Raw genomic sequence first — 10,771 nt, forward strand, 5'->3', positions numbered from 1 at the left:
ACAATTTATTTTTGACATGACGTCATTTGAGGTAGTGTACTACAGTCCTGACCCTCTGACATATTCTCCTTTACTAGATGCTCCAAAGAACACCTCAGTGTCAGTCAGTCCCTCTGGTGAAATAGTGGAGGGCAGTTCTGTGACTCTGACCTGCAGCAGTGATGCCAACCCACCTGTGGATAAATACACCTGGTACAAGAAGAACAAAGCTTCACTGAAAGGATCTGAAAACACCTTCCTCATCACCAACATTAACTCTGAGGACAGTGGAGAATACTACTGTGAGGCTGAGAGTATATATGGGAGTCTCAACTCTTCTTCTGTGTCTGTGGACATTCAGTGTAAATACACCTAACCTTCTCTTCTTTTGTTCAGAGAATCACACATATTTAAAGTCATATTTAACTTATTTCAATCATAAGTCCAAGTTCCATGATGCTCCTCATGTAAAGCACTATGTATGAACAATGTGTTACATATTGTCCACCAGATGGCCCAAAGAACACCTCAGTGTCAGTCAGTCCCTCTGGTGAAATAGTGGAGGGCAGTTCAGTGACTCTGACCTGCAGCAGTGATGCCAACCCACCTGTGGACAAATACACCTGGTACAAGACGAATGTAACCTCACCAAAAGCATCAGGACAGAGTAACAGCATCACTAACATCAGCTCTGAGGACAGAGGAGAATATTACTGTGAGGCCCAGAATGGAAGAGGATCTATGAACTCTACAGCTCTGATGATCATTGTAGCAGGTAAAGTTTAATCTTTAATACCTCAATACAAAATTACTTTTCAAAATATATCTTAATAATTATACTTTGGAATATTACACTTTTGTTAATAACTACGGATTTGCTTATAAAATCCCCAAGTATTAACAAGTATTACATTGATATTCTGTTTTATTATTATAATAATATTATAGTTCATTAGAACATGCTGTGTACTCATATCATCCATATTTTATTTTAGGGAAACAAACCTCAGTTGTGACTGCAGCTGTAGGAATCATAGTTGTTGTTCTGGTTCTCATCCTCTGTTTCTCTGGACTCATGTGGTTCAGGTGAGTTTTTTTGTTGTTTATTATTTCACTTTAGAAGATTAAATAATTCATTCATTCATTCATTTGTTTACAAAACAGGAATAAAGCCTCCAAATCCACCTCTGACACAAGAGGCACAGCAGACGATGGACAGGTGAGTCTGTTGGAATCAGAAGATGACTGTGATTACTGTGTATTCTTTGTGGGACATTTCCACTCCTCATGTTGTCTGTCCTCTCTCTCCATCAGGGAGACTCTAGTCCAGTGTATGACAACATCTCAGGCATGGTCATGACCTCTACTGCAGCACAGACAGCAGCCACAGACGACCAGGATGATGTTCACTACGCCAGCGTCCACTTCTCTCGTTCCAAAAACCAGGAAGTGCCTCTGTACTCCACCGTCCAAGTGCCTCAGCCCCAGAAAGAGGATGAGGATGTCCAGTACGCTGCTCTGAATTTCAACCTCCCAGTGCTGCCACCCGGTGAGCATATTCTGCATTAAGGTCATTCATATGCTGCAGTTTATTGTAGGAGATGTCATCAATAAGCAAAACAGTTGACCCCTAGTGACACCTATGAACCCAAACTATGAACCCAACAATGGACATCTCAATACAATTACACGGAACCCAAACCTGCTGTGCGCGTGCGCCACGTGCGCTATCCTGCATACATTTATTTTGTCCCCCTACACCAAACACGATCACGACACGCAGGTTAAAATATCAAAATAAACTCTGAACCAATGACATTAATTTGGGGACAGGTCGAAAAGCATTAAACATGTATGGAAATTTAGCTAGTTAGCTTGCACTTGCTATCTAATTTGTCCTATTTAGCTAGCTTGCTGTTGCTAGCTAATTTGTCATGGGATATAAACATTGAGTTGTTATTTTACCTGAAATGCACAAGGTCCTCTACTCCGACAATTAATCCACACATAAAACGGCCAACCGAATCGTTTCTAGTCATCTCTCCTCCTTCCAGGCTTTTTCATCTTTGAACTTATATGGTGATCTGCATCTAAACTTTCATAGTATTGCCACGACGACCGGCAAAAGAGTTCGTCTTTCAATCACCCACGTGGGTATAACCAATGAGGAGATGGGAGAGGCAGGACTTTCAGCGCGATCTGTGTCAGAAATAGAAAGGAGTTCTATTTTAGCCCTTGGCATGGCAGACGCTCGTTGGCGCGCGTGAGCAGTGTGGGTGCAATAATTGAATAACATGGATTTCAAAATGTATTTTGCGACGCTCGCGCACGCGACGTGTCCGGTCTGGTCAGCATGTAAGTGACCACTATGAACCCGAACTATGAACCCAAAAATTGACATCTCAAGACAATTACCATGACTATGACTATGCCTATAATGAGGGAGTGATGTGATGATGGTTTTGAGGAACTGTTCTTCTGTTCCAAATGGCACCCTATTCCCTATTTAGTGCACTACTTTAGACAGAGCCCTATAGGGTGCCACCATTTGGGACGATGTCTTTGTTTCATTTCTGTTTCTCTCTCTTCAGCAGCACAAGCAGATGAGGAGGACTCCTCTGTTCTCTACAGTACAGTCAACAAACCCTGAACCAAGAAGACCTGAACGCAACAAACGCAGAACCAAGAAGACCTGAACACAACAAACCCAGAAAGAAGAAGACCTGAAAAGAACAAACCCAGAAAGAAGACCTGAACAGAACACGTTTGACAAAAACCTTGTATATCTTCACCTGTATATTTAAACTAAGTGATATAATGCCTGTGGAGGTGTGGAATATTGACCATTATAAACCAGATGGTTTGAGCCGTGAATGCTGATTAGCTGAAAGGCGTGGTATACCAGATCGTATACCATGGGTATTTAAATTTGTATTTACTGGTCTAAGTACATTGGTAACCAGTTTAAAATAAGGCACCTCGTGGTTTGTGGTATGTGGTATGTGGCCAATATACCATGGCTAAGGGCTGCATCCAAGCACTCCTCGTTGTGCATAGGAACATCCCTTAACGGTAGTATATTGGCCATATACCACACCTCCTCGGGCCTTATTGCTTAAGTTTATAATGGCAACAAGGCACTTCAGGGGTTTGTGGTATATGACCAACATACTGTACCACGGCTTATTTTAAACTGGTTAACAACATAAATAGAACAGTAAACAAGTATTTTACGTCATACCTGTTGGTATATTGTCTGATATACAGTATAGACTTCTGAAATTCTGTTTCAGCCAATCAACATCCATGAACCAAACTACTCAGTTTATAATAGTATATAGTAATATATGCCATCTAGTAGACACTTTTATCCAAATTCACAGTCATTACAGTCGTGTTTCAATACATTTTTCGTATGGGAAGTCCCAGCAGGGAAAATTTTGCAAATGTATAAATACAAAAAACTGCAATATCACATTTACATAAGTATTCAGACTCTTTAACCTCACTAGGGTAGGTTGCAGCATTCGGAATTTTGGATGAAAAGCCCAAAGCCTGCTACTCAGGTCCAGAAGCTAGGATATGCATATAATTAGAAAACACTCTAAAGTTTCCAAAACTGTTAAAATAATGTCTGTGAGTCTAACAGAACTGATATGGCAGGCGAAAACCTGAGGAAAAGCCATCCAAGAAGTGCCTTTATTTAGAAATGTCTGTTTTTCCATTGAAAGCCTATCCACCATACAAAGACTTATGATGCAGTTCACAATGTCTATTCCTTCTACAACATTTGGACAGTCTTTAGGCATTGTTTCAGGCTTTTGAAACAGCACTTTCAATGAGTGGACATTGGACATTTCCAGACATGAAGCCAGCGCGTGACCGGGAGCGTGCCTTTCTTGTTTCTCCTTTTCTACTGATGAAGCTTTTGTCCGGTTGAAATATTATCGATTATTTATGACAAAAACAACTTGAGGATTGATTATAAACATCGTTTGACATGTTTCTACGAACGCTAGCGTCCCACTCGAGAGGTTAATCAGTACTTTGTCGAAGCACCTTTGGCAGCGAATACAGCCTTGAGTCTTCTTGGGTATGATGCTACAAGCTTGGCACACCTGTATTTAGGGAGTTTCTCCCATTCTTATCTGCAGATCCTCTCAAGCTTGGTCAAGTTGGATGGGGAGTGTCGCCGCAAAGATATTTTCAGGTCTGGGCTCTGGCTGGGCCACTCAAGGACATTCAGAGATTTCTCCCGAAAGCCACTCCTGCGTTGTCTTGGCTGTGTGCTTAGGGTCCTTGTCCTATTGGAAGGTTGAACCTTCGCCCCAGTCTGAGGTCCTGAGCCCTCTGGAGCTGGTTTCCATCATGGATCTCTCTGTACTTTTCTCTGTTCACATTTCCCTCTATTCTGACTAGTCTCGCAGTCCCTGCTGCTGAAAAACATCCCCACAGCATGATGCTGCCACCACCGTGCTTCACCGTAGGGATGGTGCCAGGTTTCCTTCAGACGTGACACTTGGCATTTAGGCCAAAGAGTTTAATCTTGATTTCATCAGACCAGATAATCTTGTTTCTCATGGTCTGAGAGTCTTTAGGTGCCTTTCGGCAAACTCCAAGCAAGCTTTCATGTGCCATTTACTGAGGAGTGGCTTCCGTCTGGCCACTCTACCATAAAGGCCTGATTGGTGGAGTGCTCTAAAGTTGTCTGTCCTTCTGGAAGGCTCTCCCATCTCCACAGAGGAACTCTGGAGCTCTGTCAGAGTCACCATCGGGTTCTTGTTCACCTCGCTGACCATGGACCTTCTCCCCCGATTGATCAGTTTTGCCGGGCGGCCAGCTCTAGGAAGAGTCTTGGTGGTTCCAAACATCTTCTATTTAAGAATGATGGAGGCCACTGTGTTCTTGGACCTTCAAAACTGCAGAAATGTTTTGGTACCCTTCCCCAGATCTGTGCCTCAGCACAATCCTGTCTCTGATTCTAGAGACAATTCCTTCGACCTGATGATTTTTGCTCTGACATGCACTGTCAACTGTGGGACCGTATATAGATGAGTGTGTGCTTTACCAAATCATGTCCAATCAATTGAATTTACCACAGATGGGCTCCAATCATGTTGTAGAAACATCTCAAGGATGATTTATAGAAACAAGATGCAGCTGAGTTCAATTTCGGGTCTCAAAGAAAATTGTCTGAATACTTATCTAAAGATATTTCTGTTTTTTATTTTTAATAAATTTGCAAACCTTTTTAAAAACCCTTTATTTGTTTTGTCATTATGTGTATAGTGTGGTAGATTGAGAATACATTTTTATTTAATCTATTTTAGAAGAGGGCTGTAATGTAACAACATTTGAAAAAAGTCAAGGGGTCTGAATACAATGCATTGTATATAATTATATATATATTTTTGTTATGTTTCTGAAACAATCATCCAACTTTGTGAGACTTTTGCCTCAACGTCCAGGAAAGAGTTCTGCTTGATGCAACGTTTCTTAATGCTTTTATCAAATCTTTTTTTGTAAACTGTGTTGTGACATTTTTTTAAATATACTTTTAACAATAAACTTCATTGTCATTGTTTTCACCTTGTTATAACAGTATCTTCAGTGGAGAGAAAATGGAAACCTTTCAACATCTCACCTCTTGTACTTTACAGTACATATAGTAACTACAAATAATACATTTACATTGGGTTGTATAGCAATAGTGGTTTATTCACCTTCATCATCATCTTCATCATCAGTAAATGTCCAGTTACATGAAATATTATTTATTGTCATTTTAAAACACATCATGCAGACACAATATGACATCATGGATGTTTGGAGAGTTGAAGGTAGTTCCACCAGCGAGGGCCGGAACACAGAAAGATGGAACATACCGGAACGTTCCATGATTGATAATATTACATCTCACAGTTAACAAGTTCAGATTATATCTTGATTTAAAGCCTTTGTCCTTAGATGAATATCCACCATTTTGTCCAACTAGTAGTTAGAGAATAGAATACATCATTGTTTAGTGAGAATGTGATGTCATATGTTTCTTGACCCCCTAACTAGTGTCAAACTTTCCCAGGTAGGAAGAGAGGGGTTAGGGGTGGATGGGAGAGTGGATATCCAATGGAGAGGTATCGTTTACCCCCCTGACAGCCCCATTGAGTCTGTTTTTGGGATAGAGCATGGGGCGGGGGCAGTGGGGGTAAATATGGGCGTCCCTTCTGATAGGCCACACCCAGAGGAAGTGTCACTAAATGACGTTGTTGAACAGATGCATGGACTGCATGATGTTCTCATCCTGGACGGGAGGCAGGAAGGGACAAAAAGCACAACGGGTAAGAAGCAGCTGGAGAGAAGGTTTCATTCTATTTCCATGTATCTCTTTCCTCCTAGAAACCCTGTTGTATAAGAACCCAAAGTGAACCGGAGGGCCTTGTTGTGGTCACAATAACAACCCTTTGCTCTGACGTCCCTGTGGTCCTTCACACATTCCTGAGTCACTACCTAGGGATTAGTAGAGGTCATCCAGAGGTCTTTCCGACCCTTGTAGTTTTGTACATGTATAAACAGCTAGCTGGAGCTTGTCTGAGCAGTTAGCTGACAATGCCGCATGTTGTAATACTACAGACATCAATGTTTGTGTGATTGTGACTTTGTCGAGTAGCCGGTGTTGTGCTTCACCATTCTATCTGATGTATTGTCAGTTTGTAATGTTGTTATTAGCCCAACATTAATGAGGACATTATTATTAGGATGGTGCAGTAATGTTGAGATGCCAGTAGGGAGAACTCTAGTCTAGAACACTGCAGTAATGTTGAGATGCCAGTAGGTGGAGCTCTAGTCTAGAACACTGGAACCTTCAGTAGCACTTTGATGCAGCTGATGAGGAGTGTAAATTTAATGGGTTTGTAGAATAGAGGGAAAATCTAATGGAAGGTGTAGACCTTACCATGAAATGCTTACTTACAAATCCATGGAACTGACCAACAGTTAGCAGCATACCACCCTGCATCCCACTGCTGGCTTGCTTCTGAAGCTAAGCAGTGTTCACCCTGGTCAGTCCCTGGATGGGAGACCAGAAGCTACTGGAAGTGGTGTTGGAGAGCCAGAAGGAGGCACTCTTTCCTCTGGTTTAAAAATATATACATCCCAATACCCCATGGTAGTGATTGGGGACATTGTCCCGTGTAGGGTGCTGTCTTTTGGATGGGATGTTAAATGGGTGTCCTGACTCTCTGTGGTCACTAAAGATCCCATGGCACTTATTGTAAGAGTAGGGCTGTTAACCCTAGTGTCCACTGCTAAAATTCACAATCTGGCCCTCATGCCACCTAATCATCCCCAAATTTGAATTGGCTCATTCATCCCTTTTATCTATTCCCCAGGTTGTTGCTGTAAATTAGAATGTGTTCTCAGTCAACTTACCTGGTAAAATAAGGCTTGATAAATAATAATAAATATATATATATAGAACTTTGACCTGTTCCATGTAGAACTGAGAGGGGCAAGGCAACACATTCTAAGATATTATAAACATTCCAAATAGTAGGCTATAGTAAACACATTCTAATATATTATAAACATTCCACATCGTAGGCTATAGTCAACACTATTCTGACGTGCTGTTCAGGTAGTCATGCATGTTAATGACTTAAAGAGGAAGGAAAGGACAGTTCTGCATCAGCTACTTGTGTTCTGACTACTATAAATATGTATCAACCACAGAACTGACACTTACTAGCAGTTCCCACTCACTACCAGTAAGTTGACTCACTGTACAAGACCTCTCCTCTTCAGTCTGTAAGTACTCTTGATATCTTGAAATATGTTTTTTAGTTTTTAGCCACAAGCCATGTCCTCAAGGGTCTCAGACTTGGAGTGCTGATCTAGGATCAGGTCCTCCTGGTCTATATAATTATGATCTAAATGAGATAACTAATCCTAGATCCTACTCTGAGACACTTGGTGAATACAGACACTATCGTATAATGATGATATAAAAGGTATGTGTGACTTGTTGTTTATCCTCACAGCTTGGGGATAGGAGTTATCATTCAAGCTGGTAGTAACTGCCTTGCTCATATTGGCAGATTTTTCCACCTTGTCAGGTTGGGGATTTGAACCAGTAATTTTTCAGGTACTGGGCCAACGTTCTTAACCACTAGGCTACCTGCCGATACCAGTGACACTCCATATTACCAAACTATTATGATGGATGTTATTTACACACCATCCACTCAAGGCTGTGATGATGATGTGTTATATCTGCATCCCAAATGACACCATATTCCCTATAGAGTGCACTACTTTGACTAGAGCCCTACCTGCTGCCCCTGATGGTATGTATGTAGTTATTCACCAGCTATAGAGTGCACTACTTTGACTAGAGCCCTACCTGCTGCCCCTGATGGTTTGTATGTAGTTATTCACCAGCTATAGAGTGCACTACTTTGACAAGAGCCCTACCTGCTGCCCCTGATGGTTTGTATGTAGTTATTCACCAGCTACAGAGTGAGTGGTTGTTTATGTTTTTAAGACTGCAGGGTGGGAGATGCAACAATGGCCTTGAGAACAGCAGGAAGTGTGTTGGTGGTCTTTCTCTGGTCTGTAGCAGGTATGGTCTCATTCTTATCTTTTAGTTGCTCTGTTTATCAATCTACAGACATTTCTAAAAGGATAAGAATCATAATGTTATTCTGGTGTGTTCTGTTAGTCGTCTCCACTTCACTTTAAATAGTTATCTTTCACACCTCACTGAGTGATGCTTATCTGTGGTTTCCATTCACACTCAAATCAGGAACTATGGCAACAAAGTGTGGACAAATCCTACCTTCAGTGTGAGCCAATATACCTTGTCATCATTCTGACACCATTGTGTTGTGTGACTGTGTGTTTCAGTTGTACTGGGCCAGTATGGCTGGAGTGTGACTTACACCACTCAGAGTATCTGTGTCTTGAAGGGGTCAACAGTGGAGCTGACCTGCTCTTACACATATCCCAGAGATCATAAAGTCACATCAACCTTCTGGTTCACTGAAATGGAGACTGGTGTAGAACCTGAAGATATAGGTCAGGACCCAGAGTATGCAGGTTGTCTGGAGTATCATGTGAATAAGGAGAAAGACTGCACCCTGAAAATCACAGACCTGAGAGAGAGTGACTCAGCTACGTACAAGTTCATCTTTATAACAGATCAGACTGAAGGAAGATATTATGGAGATCCTGGAGTCACTCTGTCTGTAACAGGTACAGTTACATGCTTTATACTGCTAGTCTGTTCAATTAATATCTACTGTCCATTTAGTTCTAGAAATTGGATTTGTATATATGAAACAGATAAGAATTTAATGAGTTTGAGAATGTCTTGCATCGTGATGAAACTATAGAACAGGTGATTCAGGGTTTTAATGATGTGATCTACTACAGCTCTGCAGATGAAGGTGACTTATTCAAGATGGACAAATTGGGTGACAATTACCTGTAGAACCACCTGTATTCTGATTGGTAACCCCACATACATCTGGTACAAGAACGGACTCAAAGTAAAGGAGGACACTTCCAGCTCGTATTCAGACTACTTTAGTGATGCAGACAGTTACTCCTGTGCTGTAAAAGGCCATGAGAATCTCCACTCTCCTGCAGTGTGTGAGTGTGGATTTATCTCAGTTTTTAGTATAACTTTTCAAGTAGAACTTTCTGTCTGCTAAACATCCCTCACAGTTATCTAACCAAACTGCAACACAATACCGGAAGGCAAAACTACAATACCGGATGGCAATACTACACTTACAGAACATTATGATATACTGGTAATACTACACTTACAGAACATTATGATATACTGGTAATACTACACTTACAGAACATCATGATATACTGGTAATACTACACTTACGGAACAGTATGATATACTGGTAATACTACACTTACAGAACATGATGATATACAGGTAATACTACACTTACAGAACATGATGATATACTGGTAATACTACACTTACATAACATTATGATATACTGGTAATACTACACTTACAGAACATTATGATATACTGGTAATATTACACTTACAGAACATTATGATAAACTGGTTATACTACACTTACAGAACATTATGATATACTGGTAATACTACACTTACAGAACATGATGATATACTGGTAATACTACACTTACATAACATTATGATATACTGGTAATACTACACTTACATAACATTATGATATACTGGTAATACTACACTTACAGAACATTATGATATACTGGTAATACTACACTTACAGAACATTATGATATACTGGTAATACTACACTTACAGAACATTATGATATACTGGTAATACTACACTTACAGAACATCATGATATACTGGTAATACTACACTTACAGAACATTCTGATATACTGCTAATACTACACTTACAGAACATCATGATATACTGGTAATACTACACTTACAGAACATGATGATATACTGGTAATACTACACTTACATAACATTATGATATACTGGTAATACTACACTTACAGAACATGATGATATACTGGTAATACTACACTTACAGAACATTATGATAAACTGGTTATACTACACTTACAGAACATTATGATATACTGGTAATACTACACTTACAGAACATGATGATATACTGGTAATACTACACTTACATAACATTATGATATACTGGTAATACTACACTTACAGAACATGATGATATACTGGTAATACTACACTTACAGAACATTATGATATACTGGTAATACTACACTTACAGAACATTATGATATACTG

At 40.3% G+C, this 10,771-nt stretch overlaps 1 long non-coding RNA gene across 1 annotated transcript; it reads left to right on the forward strand.

Moving 5' to 3' along the window:
• The first annotated feature begins 658 nt into the window (after positions 1–658).
• On the forward strand, positions 659–2,930 carry LOC120018277. Its single transcript, XR_005472199.1, has 4 exons — positions 659–754; positions 975–1,198; positions 1,294–1,528; positions 2,571–2,930. It is a non-coding gene; the product is annotated as an uncharacterized LOC120018277 (long non-coding RNA).
• The last annotated feature ends 7,841 nt before the right edge of the window (positions 2,931–10,771 follow it).

The sequence above is a fragment of the Salvelinus namaycush genome, chromosome 2, assembly GCF_016432855.1.
Source record: "Salvelinus namaycush isolate Seneca chromosome 2, SaNama_1.0, whole genome shotgun sequence".
Taxonomy (NCBI): Eukaryota; Metazoa; Chordata; class Actinopteri; order Salmoniformes; family Salmonidae; genus Salvelinus; species Salvelinus namaycush.